At 34.1% G+C, this 15,958-nt stretch overlaps 1 protein-coding gene across 1 annotated transcript in view; it reads right to left on the reverse strand.

Annotated features, from left to right (window-relative positions):
• LOC118272517 (BTB/POZ domain-containing protein 6-B) overlaps positions 1 to 15,958 on the reverse strand; it is a 28,888-nt gene that overhangs the window by 2,995 nt on the left and 9,935 nt on the right. The gene's annotated exons all lie outside the window — the stretch shown is intronic.

The raw sequence follows: 15,958 nt of genomic DNA on the forward strand, positions 1-15,958 counted from the left end.
AGTTAACGTACTGTTAATGCCTCTTATTATATCCTGTATGAACATATCAGTATCGTGTTAAGCATCGTTATTACTCAGTTTGTATTACGAATCATCTCTATGTGTTAACTACGGTACCAAGGGCAGTGGTATCTGGTGTTTAAGCTTAAAGATAAACAATCCAATTTTAGTGGCACGCGACCTTACGTTGTAGGGTATCGTACCATCGAAAAAATACATTTTTAGCTAGTGCGTCCATTGTACTGACGTTACTCGTATTAAAAAATGCAGCGACCTACATAACGGGTAGCACTTGCATGTCATCGGTCAGTGAGCTAGTTTGTGAATCCATTGCACTATGGTATCCTTATACTACTACCATTTCCTTGGGAACTAACAGCGCTAAAATTAATACAAAACTATTAACTACTAAATAATGATTTCATGTAGCCTATGAAAACGAGAAAAGTCATTGGATGATTTTCACCCCTCAAAAAAAGGCCTATGAAAAATATAATCTGAAGAATCTGTGTCAGTACCTAATTGTGTTCCCGTAGGACATTGTTGATAAGTAAACGAAGAGGGAACTTAATAGGTATTAGTTATTCGGAAGCTGGCGGCGATCCTCCAATTAGCAGCGCCGGCACGCTCCGATTAAATTGCCTTGATTGAGTTTGTTCATTTTAGCTACAGATTAAGTTACTGGCTTATTGGAACGGTACTCAATATTAAAGGCTTGATCGTGACTAAGTTAGACCTTTGTGTATATTTATCTTAGGCTTTACTTTTGCTATCTTTTATGATACTTAACCATTCCTAAAAACTCTGGTTTTTCTCTTTCTTTTATGATAAGTGCTCCTAAAATCTGTATACTCTTTTCCGCTGCTTTGTGTCATGCGGGTTGAGCACGACTGTGCAGGTATACTACGCAGTTTTGGGCTTTTAAAGCTTTAAATCTTTTAAATCTTATTCAGTAGCTTACATTACTAGCTAGCTGCCTAGTTACTTCACATTACTTGTACCTAATTGATATATTGTAACCCAAAAAGGGTTGTAAAAGGGCAAACGACATAGCTATTTAGTGAAATTTCCTTAAGACCTAGAGTTAAACCGGGCTCGAACTAGCCTATTTAAAACAGTTAATAAGTAGCTAACTCAGGTACCTATCACGAATGTTATTAGCCGGGAACAATCGCCTCTGTTAAGTAAATTCCAGTTGATCGCACTCAACGTCCGTTTTGCGAAATGCTCATACGCATGCGTCACTCCACGCATTCCGTGACGCGTAAACAAAAATATACCTACGTAGTGTGTACTGAACCAATTCTGGCGATCGTGAAACTCACAAGTTGTTTAGAATAAACAAAGAACTGCCAAGATGAACCCTTGATCTTCAAAAATAAATTAGTTGAACTATCTGGTCCGAAAAAGCTTTTATTTTTGATGATTTTGATCTCAAATCACTTTACTCACGTACATTAGTAGAGAAAAGCTCTACTAGTTTCGAGTCACAGAGGGACTCTTCATCATGAGGTTATGATCTCAATCAAGATTGTGAAAATATTACTAAATATTTCAGTAATCAAATCAGACACCCATATTTTGAATATAAGCTATAGAAAAACCCATATCTTCATTAGAATTGAAGATAACAATCAATGTTCCAAATTCAGCAAGATTTGGCTTACACGTGTAGGTATGCATTACGGGTACATATAAATTATCAGAGAATGTAGGTAGGTATACAAATACAACTATAACCATGTCGTTTGGTCCTTGGATCTACATTAATGGGACAATAAACAGCCTTATCAAAACTGATGTTCAACTAATTGTGTGACAAGCTCAGCGTGATCTATCTTTGGCTACTAATCTACTCACGCACCTCTATATGTATGCACATATCATTTCTTTTCGTAATTCTATCAGAATTATTCTTATAATACAATAAAACGAGTTGAATTTATAGGTGATAATTTACGTGTTACTCTTTCACGCCTGAATAACTGAACAGTTTTTGAATGAAACTTGGCATACAGATAGATCATAATCATAAAGGTCCGCGTGTGAAACGACGGGAAATATGTGGTTATTTACAACAATATTAAAATCCCGGATTATTTTGTCGAAAATGTGTTCGAAGTATGTTAATAGTGCCATTAATCTCAAAACGAACACCGGACTTCCAAGAATTTTAGTGACCCAATTATATTTTGCTCAACTAGTTGATAAAAATGATGATTCTATTTTTAGAGGAAATGATAATACATGGTGAAATAATGACTAATTAATTGATGGTGATGATTCATCACTGATGAAAAATGTGATGGAAATAAAAAACATTTCTAAGAATTGCTTTTTTACGAATAACAAGCAAAGGGATGCTTTAGATTTATTCAGTCAGGGACAAATAAAAAATTTATTATGCCATCTTTTGAACATTTGTAAGAGTCTGATAGCTACATACATCGAAAAAACGTATCCACATGAAAAAAACGGTAATCAGAAAGTCTATTAAAATATTTAGCCTAAATTCATTAGTGTGTTGTGCAACGCTTCCCGTGGCATCTTCCTAGTTCACCAGAAACATATAATGCAGCTATATAATGTCGAAACATAGCGACATTTTACGATAGAGCGCGGTTATTTGTGATGCTCCCGGTAACCCATATACATTCGCATAGCCGCGCCGGCTGGATTTGCCCTATATTCAGAGAGTAATACCATCGGAGTTACGAAACAACAATAGTTATGGTCTTCTATAAATTAATGGCAGGTTAATATACTTTCGATATCGATTTATGTACAGATACTACATGTAATTGTGTAATGGAAAAGCTCGTTAAGATATTATTTGTAATTCGTTAAGAAAATCTTATTCTTTTGTCACAAATATGTCAATCTCAACAACACGAGGAGGTGTTCATTTCCACCTACACGTTCTCGGAAAAATATCTTTATACGTGAAAGAAAAGCCGAATTAACCCGCTTATCTACCATCAATCTCTATTATGCCAGTCATGTTCTATAATATTCATTAGCAAGTACATTTCAGTCTTACAAGCAACAACCCACGCATTGTGATATCATTAGGAGATCCATTTGTCGTGAAACAAACAAGGAAAGCTGTTGTAATAAAACAGTTATTTGCACATAAACTTTGTTTTATTTCTCACTTTGAAAATATAACGACTTTACAGCAGAGAAAATCGGAGCAGAGAGAATGACGCCAAAATGGAGGGAAAATATTTAAACGTCAAAAGTGACATTGAGAACGCGGGAATTTCAAATTAGGTACTTCAACACTCTCTCCAAATTGCAACGTTCTCTCTTAACAAATAAACAAAAAACAATTTCCTTTTTACTTTTAAAATTAGGTAATATGTCCTCAACTTACATTAATAACATAAATGTTTTATATCTGAACATAACTTTCAATATAACATAGAAAACAATTATGAACATTTCTAAATAACTTACAATTATTAGTTATGTTTTTACACTTGTTTACAATGACTCTCAACAATACTTGAACATAAGAATTTACAATGCAATAGTATTGTTACAGTTTACATATACCTAACTTTGATCTTAAATATTGAAATTTAGTTTTACACAGAGGTTTAGTTAATATATCAGCACACTGCTCATTAGTATTTATATACTTTAAATCAATAAGCTTTTCTTCATATTTTTCTTTTACAAACTTATACTTTATATCAATGTGTTTACAACGTTTATGATAATTTTCATTTTTAATGACAGAAATTGCACTCTGATTATCTATGTTTAAACATAAAGATAATTGATTATATTCATCTATATCTAACAAAAGTTGTTTTAACCAAATGGCTTCTTTAGTAGCACTACAGGCAGCCATAAATTCAGCCTCTGTAGTTGATAATGCTATACTTTGTTGACGCTGACTGGCCCAAGTTATAGCTGCGCCATTTTTAATAAAAACATATCCTGTCATTGAACGTCTTGTTTCTGTATCATTTGCATAATCTGCATCACTAAAGCTTTCCACTACATTTGGTTGTTTATAAGTAAAATATAAACCATATTCCTTTGTTTCTTTTAGATATTTAATAATCCTTTTAACAGCTTTCCAGTGACTATCATCATAACTATCTAAATATCTGCTCACTAAGCTGACACCATACATAATATCAGGTCTACTTACAATAGCCAAATGCATTAAGGAACCAACTGCCTCTCTATAAGGTATTTTCTTGTTCAACTCAGTTTTATTTTTCTCAAGCTTTGTATTTACATCTACTGGTATACTGTTTCCATTTGCATTACTCATATTAAATTTACATAATATTTTCTCTATATATTTAGCTTGGTGTAAGAATATGTAATCTTTTCCTCTTTTTATTTCTAATCCAACAAAATTTCTAGGTTCACAAGTTTTTATTTCAAAATTCTCTTTCAAATCATTTATTACTTTATCCAATATATATTGTTCTTGTGATATTATTAACCCATCATCTACATACAGGATTAGATACACTTTGATTTCATCTAATTCACCAGTGTATACACACTTATCTGAATGACTATTAGTGAAACCAAATTTCTTCAATACAGAATCAAATTTCTGGTTCCAGCACCTAGGTGCTTGCTTCAAACCATATAGGGACTTTTTAAGTTTACAAACTAAGTTTTCTTTAACACATAAACCTTCAGGTGGAGTCATATAAATATCCTCTTTTATATTGCCATAGAGGAATGCCGTTTTAATATCGAACTGAATCATTTTTAAATTATTTTGACAGACTTTAGAAAGCATTACTCTTAAAGAATCATACCTGACTGTGGGTGAGAATGTCTCTGTGTAATCCACTTGATACTTCTGTGAACATCCCATGGCACACAGTCGTGACTTATACAATGGGCCATTAATCTCATCTTTAATTCTGAAAACCCACTTACATCCAATGATTTTTACTTGATCAGGTTTCTTCACCAACTCCCAGGTCTCATTCCTCTCATGTGCTTTCAGTTCTTCCTGTATAGACTTTTCCCATTTTTCCTTTTCTACAGAAGACATCGCTTCTTGGTAAGTCTTTGGCAATTCCTCTAGATGCTGATCTCCACCTTGACAAAGGTATGTATTAGTTTCATGTTTACTTTTCCTACTTGAAGATCGAGTGTTCATTTTACTAATTTTATCTAACTTTACTTCTCTTTCAGGTACATATAATGAATCATCATCAGAATGAAAGGACTCTACATCTGAAGACTCATCATATGATGATTCATAAGACTCACAAGGTTCCTTGGGGTTTTGAAGCCCTGAACTCTCAGAACATGTATTTGGATCAGTTGATTTATTAGTTAAATCTTTATCAGTAAGTGATACAGTAGTAAATTTTCTCATTATACTGTTTTCTAGAAATACAACATCTCTACTAATAATTATTTTCTTTGTTTTTGTATCTAATAATCGATAACCTTTAGTAGTTTCTGAATAACCAACAAAATACATTTTACTTGCCTTAGAATCTAGTTTCTGACGTTTCATGTTAGGTACATGGACCATAACTTCACATCCAAAGATCCGTATATGCTTCAAGTTAGGCTTCTTTCCGGACCATAACTCTTCAGGTGTCACATATGAAATTGACCTTGTTGGACATCTATTTGTTATATAAGCTGCCGTAGCTACAGCTTCTGCCCAATAGACTTTCTGAAAATTGGCATTAATTAACATACAGCGAGCTCTCTCCATAAGGGTACGGTTCATACGTTCTGCTAATCCATTCTGCTGAGGAGTGTATGAATTAGAAGTTTCATGTATTATTCCTGAATTCTGCATATATTCTTTGAACTGATTACTGAGATACTCAGTACCATTGTCAGTTCTTAACCTTTTAATTTTTAAATCAAGTTGGTTTTCTACTAGAACTTTAAACATTTTAAATTTACTAAATACTTCAGACTTACCATTAAGAAAATAGACAAATACTTTCCTTGTAAAATCATCCACAAATGTCAGGAAATATTGTGCCCCACCAATTGACTTGACTTCTAATGGTCCACAAACATCAGAGTGTACAAGTTCCAGAGGCTTCTTTGCACGGGAGCCTTCTTTTGGAAACGGCAGTCTTGACTGTTTTCCTTCTTGACAATACTCGCACACCATGTTTGATTTGTTTTTATTTATCTTGACACCTTCTACACAGTTAGGTAATTTGCTAAGATCAGAAAGGTTCAGATGGCTCATCCTTTGATGCCACAGGTAGCTGTCACTTTCATCTGAGCTACTGACATATGCTGTTGCAGTACTTGCATTCAAGCAATACATATTATTTATCAACTTGCATGACAAAATTTCTTCCTTTGAGTTATTGAGTATTTTACAGCCATTTTCATGAAACTGTACGGAATGCCCCTTCTTTATAAGTTGACTCACAGAGAGAAGATTACTTGCCAACTCCGGTACATATAACACATTTGTTATTTGTATGTTTTGAGTATTTCCATTTTTATCAGTTATTGACATATTTACTTTTCCACAGCCCTTCACTTGAAGCATTTTATCATTGGCGATACGGATGCTTGTAACTGGTGCCGGTGATTGATCATACAGCCAGTCCTTCCTCATAGTTAGGTGCATGGATGCTCCGGAGTCAATAAACCAATTATTTTTATTATTTGAAGTTGATGCTGAGAATACTGCGACATAACCATTTTCTTTTTCATCCTTCTTAGTTTGATCCTTCCTTTTTGTTTTACAGTACTTGCTAATGTGACCATGTTTATTACACTTGTAACAACGGGGACCTTTAGTTATCTTCTGTGTATTTGCTTGTGCTCTCTGCTTATTTTTATTACCGGCATATAATGCCACAGACTCGGAGCTCTTTATCTCCTGTAAGAGCTTAGTCTTCACTGCATCTGCTGTAATGGGCACACCAGAACTCTCTATTGCCATTATCATCGGCTTATATACTTCAGGTAAGCCGGCAAGTAGAAGAGTACCCAGCCACTCGTCATTAACTTCGAATGAGATGTTTCGCAACTTGTGTGCTGTCGTCATTATTTTGTTGACATAGTCCTCTATATCTTGAGAGTTATCCAAAGTGGTTGTAATAAGATCTTTGAGTAGACCCACGCGACGCGTTAACCCCTTGTCATCGAAAGCCTTCTGTAAGTTTGTCCATACTTCCTTTGCTGTTTGTGCTTCTTGTATATGGATGTAGTTCACTGAATCAACTAATAATATGATTTTGGATTTAGCTTTCAGATCAAGTTTCGGGTCAACAGCTTTACCTTCGTTTTCTATGCAGCACCAAAGATCCTCGTGTTGCAAATATGTTTGTACGGCAAATCTCCAGGTGTTGTAATTAGCTCGTCCAACCAGCTTTTCAATTAATACCATTGTATTTGACGACATCTCGAAGTAATTGCAATTTATATTTCCAGGCACGTGTTAGTTAAGTTAGGACGTACCACTTTAATATGGCCGGCGCCCAGATTTTTATTGTTTTTACTTGTATTTTGACTAACTAACACTTTTACGACTGAAATACGGTCTGGGCCCATAACCTGTTGTAATAAAACAGTTATTTGCACATAAACTTTGTTTTATTTCTCACTTTGAAAATATAACGACCTTACAGCAGAAAAAATCGGAGCAGAGAGAATGACGCCAAAATGGAGGGAAAATATTTAAACGTCAAAAGTGACATTGAGAACGCGGGAATTTCAAATTAGGTACTTCAACAAAAGCCTCTTTGGATGAGATTCCAGTTAGAAAATCTATTATAAGTACGTTACTGTACCATCATAAAAGAGAATTAAGAGATATTTGGTGTCAGTTGTATGGTGGTTAAAGATATTACCATTAGAAATTATTTTATGAAACTTAATGTCAATTTAAATGCTATAGGTTCCCTCTACATGAGAGGGTTTGCCATAATCTCCATGCGTGGCAAGAGTTGTAATTGTAATTCGCAGCTTAAATGGTTCAGGTTTATCAGAGAGCGCAGCCATTGCTTTGCACTGAAATTCAATGTAACTAAACATAAAACAAACGTCTTATAAGATAAAATACGTACTTACTAGTAAAAATAGAAATAAGTAATGATGAGTACATTAGTGAAAAAATCCCGAATAAAAAAACCTAAAGTTGAAATAAAGAAATCCCCAGTCAACCGTGCCAAAACTGATTCACAAAGTAAACAGCTGTGCTATTTCAATAAAAAAAAAACAAAATTAGAAACGTTAAAGGAAAGTCAACAGACTGAAAAAAATGTCTGTAAACAGTATTCTGTAGGTATTTACATTACTTATTTACTGTTAGAAAATTCATTCCTCTTCCACGAGGCGCTTTTATCGAGTTATTGAAGTATCGGCTGCTTGTTAAGACTTGTTACTTGTAGCTAGTCGCTCGGAAACTCGAAGCTGTATCTAACAAAGTTATGAACTGGAATCCTCTTAAAACCTGTTGTGTTTCGTTCGCATGTAACAAAATATAAACACGCTTTGAAACAGAGAAGTTTTACAGAAAAGTTTTTGTTTTGAAATCGATAGTATAAGATTCTTACATGCCTTCTTTATCAAGGGGTATCGGGCTCAATTCCCGTGTCGGGCAACAGAAGTACGGAGTCTGGAATTATGCCCAGTATATTTATGGCAATAGGCTCACCCTCTATTACATGGGACTTGTATGTGAATACTATGGGACACATATGGTGAAAATTGGGTGTACCAAGCGGCATTTCATACCGTAATGTGCACCACTGCCTACCCCTTCGTGGATAAAAGGCGTGACGTTGCCTATCTCCATACAAAATGCTGGGGATGTGTATTACATTTCTGCTGTTATAAAATAATGTGTAACATGATTGTCACGGTTGGATGACGCCCTCAGCACCCGCCATGCGTGGATCCTAACAATTGCTTAACTTGACTCAGCGATAGGTGAGTGGCGGCCTTGCATCGAACCCAAGGCTTTCCAATTAAACCATCTCGGGATTATCTTTATAATTGATCGGCAGGATACTTTTTAAATACTTCTAATTGGATTACATTGCGCTGTGGGATTTTGTAATTTAATGCACATTTTAGTTGCTAACTTTAGAGCTGTGCAATCGGATATCACTCTTGTTTTTTTAACAGCGAGAATACAAGAAATGAATGACTACACACTAACTGTGTCTCAATACTAAAAACAAAATGTGTTCAACACGTTTTTGGTAAAGTAAAATGATCTACCCACGTGTTCTATAATAGGAAATTAAAGCAGCTTTATAATATGAACTGCACTAAATATGTCAGTGCTCAGCAAGTCGCATATAAGAAGAAACATGGCAGATTGGAGCAGGAGTGTCTCTGAATATAGAACACGGCTGCGACATGCGGAAATGGATGTGCAGTGAATCGACTCCGGCGCACCGTGAGCGCGCATGTGCAAACATGGCCGACACACCGTCGCTTGCGCAGATTCGAGTATTATCCCGAAATATGAACGAATAAATATGATTAAGTCGAGATCCTAATCAAATATTGCCATGATATGCTTTGTTATCACAAATGTCTGTTTGCGAAGCGACCGAAATTGTGCTCTTGTTTGAGCAAATATTTGAAGTTGTATAGTTTACTCGCGATTTAGGGATTACAAGATTTCAAAATTGATATCTAGTACTAGTAGAACTTTAAATAAATTACCTACACTATAAAGAAAATGCAAAAAACAATTAAGTAGGTACCTAAATATTTGCTTCTGTTTCTGATAGTTTTTAATGAATGTCTATTAACAGGAAAGCTGCGTAATTAATATACAGGCTGTCCGAAAATAGACAGGCAGCCAAAGAGGTAAATTAACTCCTTTAATGTAATGTACCCTTTGTGTGCGAAGCCCTAAAAGCAGAATTAGGTAAAGGGTTTCCACGAAAAGCCTTTAAGTAATTTAAATATTTTTATAAGTAAGGTTCAAACAATTTAATGTTAATACTTTAGGCTCTAAGAGGGCTTATATTCTTTGAGAGAATATATTAAAAAAATAATAATAGGTAACATTAAGAAAATCTACTACATTATGAAAAAAGCTGGCTAGCTTTTCACCCAATTTCAAAAATATATCGCGGAAAGTACTTAGCCTATAAGTAACACCAACCATAAGACTGAATCTATCTATCTAAGTGCCAAAATTCATCAAAATGGATTCAGCTATTTAGATGTAAAAGTAACAAACATAATATACGCTACATTTTCTAATTAATATCTTTGACATAAACGTCAATACGTTATGACAATGCATCATTTTAACTACATTTTAATATTGAGTGTCATTTGCATATCCATGGGATTTACAGCATGCAAGAGTAATAAGATTTCGTCCGGAGAGTAATCTCTTTATGTAACAGCTGGCACGTGTACTGAATACCGGCTTTATGAGGGATAGAATATTCAATTGCAGTGCCATGTAGCCGAGCTGAAACCTAGCCTGGAGTTACAAACTCAATTGAATATGCTGTCGCCTCGGAAAGTCGGTCTACATTTTGCAGTACAGCTTTATGATTTTTTATTAAATACTCTGAAACTAGATAAAAATTATTTTATAAGTGAAACAAGGCATTATTAGCTTTTTTCTAATAGTAGCCTTTACGTATCTAAAGGTTACTTTTTGGGAAAACAAATGGATGTGCGCGACTCCGCCCGCAGGCAAGGCTAGTATGATAACATATTATTATGTAATTAACCTGTATTTATTCCAATTATCTAATTTTCGTAATTACACGCATTTCTATATTTTATTTTATTAAAATTCCCCATTTAGATGTGACCACTTCAATACCCTAACTTTTCTTCATAGACGTTTCATTTTTTATGGAATATGGGGCAAACAAGCAGACGGGTCATCTCATGGTAAGCGATCAGCGCCGCCCATGGAAATCCGCAACACCAGTGGAGTCACAGTATGATGTACAATGAATGGTATAAAATTCATTCAGTGGAAACAATCAAATATTAGATTTATATATTAGACCGTCCTACCCACTGTATCAGTGTAAATACACTCACAAAGGTCATATACTGGCTTCAGTTCATAAAATATTTACACATTAACTGCACAAAGCAGAATAAATAACATTTATTTTCAGAGCCATCCAAACTATTTGTACACACGTCTTCGAGTTTCGTAATAACATATATTTCGTTAGTTTGACATTGAAATTATATATGAGACCTGCCAACGTGCTAAGTGGTCTTTTGTAAAGCCTCACTGAAGTCGGAATAGGAAAAATACATAAAGCACAATGAACGTCTGTCTAATGTGAATCTATTCATATTGGTAATTGTCTTTCGACTACTCGCTGTTCGACCAAGGCGTTTCGGTTTTCCTGTTTTCAAAACAGAATGGAATTTGAAAACAGACATACTACAGACAGACTGTAAAATTTTGTCTTTATTTGTTTAAATGCTAGATGCCATTTACTTATTACTGAAAAGAATGCGAGCAAAATGTATTAAAATACACCAAACATAATTATAGGTCCTTTATATACGTCCATTATGCTTTATTTCAAGTTATGAGAGCCGATACAATTAGCTTCCTATGTCCACAAACATAATAGAAAACCACTTCCGCGGCCAACCACTGCGGCGGCCATTTAAATGTTATCAACCGATTCATTTTCTTCGCCACAAAGAGCCTACAACTAACGGAAAGCCATATTACAAGGTAAATACATAATGGTTAGCTAACTACTGTTAGTTAACAAGGTTTCAACACCTTTACTTATTCGGAGCAATAAATAAACACTAAATAATTCACACACCATAAGCAATTTTATTTTAGCGGAAGTTTGTCCGTGGTTCCGATTTTTTTTTTATTCTTAACAAATTGAAACCTTAAAGGTCGCGCGTTTAATTTGTTGACTGTCAACAAACAATTGTACCTCAACGAAGTTTAAATTAAGAAACTGTACCCTTAGTATGAGTTGGTTTAACGTTACAAACGAGATTGCGTTCGGCGTTCTGATTGGTTGGTTTATTCGTGCTGGCCAATCAGAGCGCCGAACGCGCTCTCGTTTCGATTACTTTAAACGTAAAGCAAACTTGTACTAGGGGCACTGAAGTCGTGCAAAGTTATTTGGAGAAGTTACGTTGGTTACAAAAGAAAGTAAATGAAAGTCGGCGCCTTCAATCAAGGGGTGTTTACTCGCGAAATTGAATTTCCTCTATACAAAAATAACTACATCCTTTTTTCGACACAGACGAAATTTTTCTCCAATAATCATTTTCTCTGTTATTTATTTTCCGTACTTATCTAATCTAGCAGCGTTTATTGATATTGATGCGTTTGAAGTATGGCGGCTGGTTATTATTTATGGCAGCCCACGGGAGCTATACGGCCGGGCGACCCGACCTGGCACCGCCCTACTTTCCCACAACTGGGTCAAGTGTACAATGTACACGGTCTCCACTGAAAATCCAGCGACATGATGGAATGGGAAATTTGGCAACAATGTATTATGTACTTTATTATGTATTATATTTCGGTCGGTATTTATTTAACAAGGTTTTCTTGGCATTATTTTCCGAAGTTTTACCTAACATGGCAATGTGGTTATACCTATCTTTATAATGCTCAAATTTGTTCGGTGTATGCTTTCTGTGGTTATTCACATATTAAAGTTAAAATAGTACATTATACCATAGTTTTACCTGTTATATGATGGTACGGGAAAATATTTGAAGGGAATTTCTCCATATTTGTTCAATGTATCTATATTTGTGTAACCACATTGTAAAATTTTGGTTAAAACCAGTTTAACCAAATTAAATAGGTACCTACAAATGAAATAATTATTAAGAATAAGAAGGAAAATAAAATAACGCAATGGTTAATGTAATTTGTATCACTGCACAAACTACGCCTATTTATAACTATTCGTCATTAATTTAGATTGTTTTTCGTAAATTATATACATACATCGAGTTTAAATTTAAGTAAGTAAGTTAAAATTCTGGCAACGAAAACTTCGTGTCATTCACAAATGTTCGAAACCAGGCATTATAATGCCTCGACGTACTTTAAATAATATTTCAAATTGACCATAAATTCCAACATTTACATTAGTACTGGCCATATAGAGATAATTCCCGATACAGCCACAGAAACATACGACCGACCATAAACTACACGAAATAAAGCCTCAAATTTCGAACGCGATGTGTCATAATTTAGTTAGTCATTTTCTTTGTTTAGGTATAAAGTAACGTATTAATTTATATTCGTAACATGGCAATCGTAACACCAATTTATTGCTACTTTTTGATTTTACTAGATCGACATGAACGTAAAAATAGTAATAAAAATGGAAGGTCAATATTCTTGTATGATACAAAAATGTGAATGGAATTAATTCACAGTTCGTTTAAACGAAGTGAATCATAGACAACAGTTGTTACATAGTGCTAACATCAATAATTTTGTTTCAATATCAAATGCCTAATAATGTTAGGCGCTAAGTGATACGTACTTCCGAATAAATACGTCGGTACTCAACGTTTTGAAGTAAATTGATGAGCCGTCGAGCTAATTTATAAGATTTGCAATTCATAAAGTAATTTCAACTTTCCTTTGAAGAAGTAATATGTAAATGTTACACAGATAAGGATGTTTTTCGGTATGCTTCAGTAATGATACAAGTTAATGAGAAAAACTGGTTTTTCTTTTTGCAGAAGTACTGAAAATATCGCGAATTCAAATTAATTGGCGAAAGAAATACTAGATTCTAAGGTGCTCAGGTATTTCAATATAAGTCGATTTTAAGGACATAAGTTGATATTAAGGACCATGACTTTTTCTACTCATGCTCCAATTCAGACTTTTCAGGATTTTCAGGTATATATGACATAAAAGTGGTCAAAATTACCCGTTTCAGTTAGTCATTTACCGTAAAAAAAACGTTGTTCTGGCAATAGTATTAGAAAAATAATAAACCTTTGAATATTTTAATCAGAAACCTTTTATAGCGGTACAAAATACAAACTATGTCTATATCAGTATAACTATATCAGTATATAAGATGGGTATCCAAAACTTTCAGTTTAACTTATTGCAAGACTTGTATCATTACTCTTAAACACAAGTTGATACCAAAGGTTAATTTCTTTAGAACTTTATATCTACACATTACGAACTCTACTTATCACTCTGAACTTCAAAAACGTTTCAAAAACTTGTTGTAAGTTATGGAACATAACTCATATGAGACTTTACTCCAACAACTTAAATTAGACCCTAGGACCTTCACTTAGAGTACTTAATTAACCCTCTAACTTGAAAGTAAAAGTAAAATAAAGACACTTACACAATATATTCCCAGTGCAGAGCCTTTAGACCGTCACAGTACCACATACAACAATACAATGAGAAAAGCTTTCAGGACGTCGCGTATATAAACCCTATATATTAATCATTACATAGTTCGAAAGGAAACTTTTCTGGATAGAATTCACATAAAACTTGGTTCAAGTTTTCCATGGCAAAATACCATAAATTCGTCCAAACCGCGTCATCTTTAAGCTAATGAACTTTAAACCTCACCTACGTACATTCAAACGAGGCAGGTCCACTTTATCCCATCTTATAACATTCCCACAATTAATTTCCTACCTTATTCCTTTAGTTTATAGTTGAAAATCTATTGTCGGTACCTTATCCCGTCTATTACATTCCCACAATTAATTTCCTACCTTATAACCTTTAGTTTATAGTTGAAAATCTATTGTAAGCACGTTTTATTTGACGTAAGTACGTACCTACAGTACGTAGCTCAGTACAGTCATCGCTATGTACTATGAATTAAGTAAGTTGCATAAACTGTGATAATAAACATAAACCCGCTTTATTTACATCACGGAAAATAATATAATTAATTCTATTTAAATTGTGTATTGAGAAATATTCATTCCATTCATTGTTAGATTTGTTCGTTCATTCCTATGAGTAACTGAACGAATGGGACGTAATTCCCTAATTACCGCGTTCGCAAAAAACGACCTGACCTCTTGCGATATTAAATTTCCATACCATTGATCACGTGAATAAATCGTACACGTCAAAGTCAAAGCATTTATTTAAATTAATCCTAAATTTGGCACTTTTAAATCGTCAAATTGAATTGTCCGTCAGTTTGTCTGTCAGTGAAGCTAGGTGCTCGTTCCAAACTGTAGCTTCGAATGGAGAAGAACGAGCAAGAAACTCCATCGTTACTCTTTTCAAAAAAAAAGTATAAGTACAACTAAGTTACATTGTAGTGTTTATGTTTTAAATCGTAAATGCGCTTGCGCAATGGCGCAGCCAATGGGCTATGGGGTTAGAATTAGGCTTCTGTAGGCTTAATTGTATAGAATTTGTAATTAGGTACGCCTGAAGGTGTATAGGATCAGCCATAAAAAAATGCCTTTTGCTTTTATAGTTTTGGGACCCATATAATATTGTCTCATTAAGTTGGTATAAGCTTACTGACATATATTTTAATACAAACTAAAGGAAATTTGATGAGATATGGAATACCATCTAGATTTACATAATCTCCGCTTACCTAACTATTCAAGGTACAATATTATGTTTTGTTTCAAAACTGTGTTTCCAATAAAAGTAATCCGTGATAAAACTTCATAAACAAGTAAAAACGTTCAATTTTAATTAGATTTCCTCGTTGCATTTCAATACAAACTGAAAACTTAATAGCTATGTCCCTGTAAACTTTAATAAAATGTAATTACAACCGTATTTCATTAAGAATAATGTTCAATTTTCATTATTTTTGTCAAATAACTACCTATTCAGCTTTATTTATCCTAATTTTTAATTAAATCGAGTTATTTTATTGTTCTCTACTTATGCGGATAACAATTAGACCGGATTGTTTCCTCATACTAAAAATTGTTAATCAATTGTTTTAGTTTTCCTTCAAAATGTTAGAAACTTTAATGTCTTGCTTTT

This window comes from Spodoptera frugiperda, chromosome 4 (genome assembly GCF_023101765.2).
Source record: "Spodoptera frugiperda isolate SF20-4 chromosome 4, AGI-APGP_CSIRO_Sfru_2.0, whole genome shotgun sequence".
NCBI lineage: Eukaryota > Metazoa > Arthropoda > Insecta > Lepidoptera > Noctuidae > Spodoptera > Spodoptera frugiperda.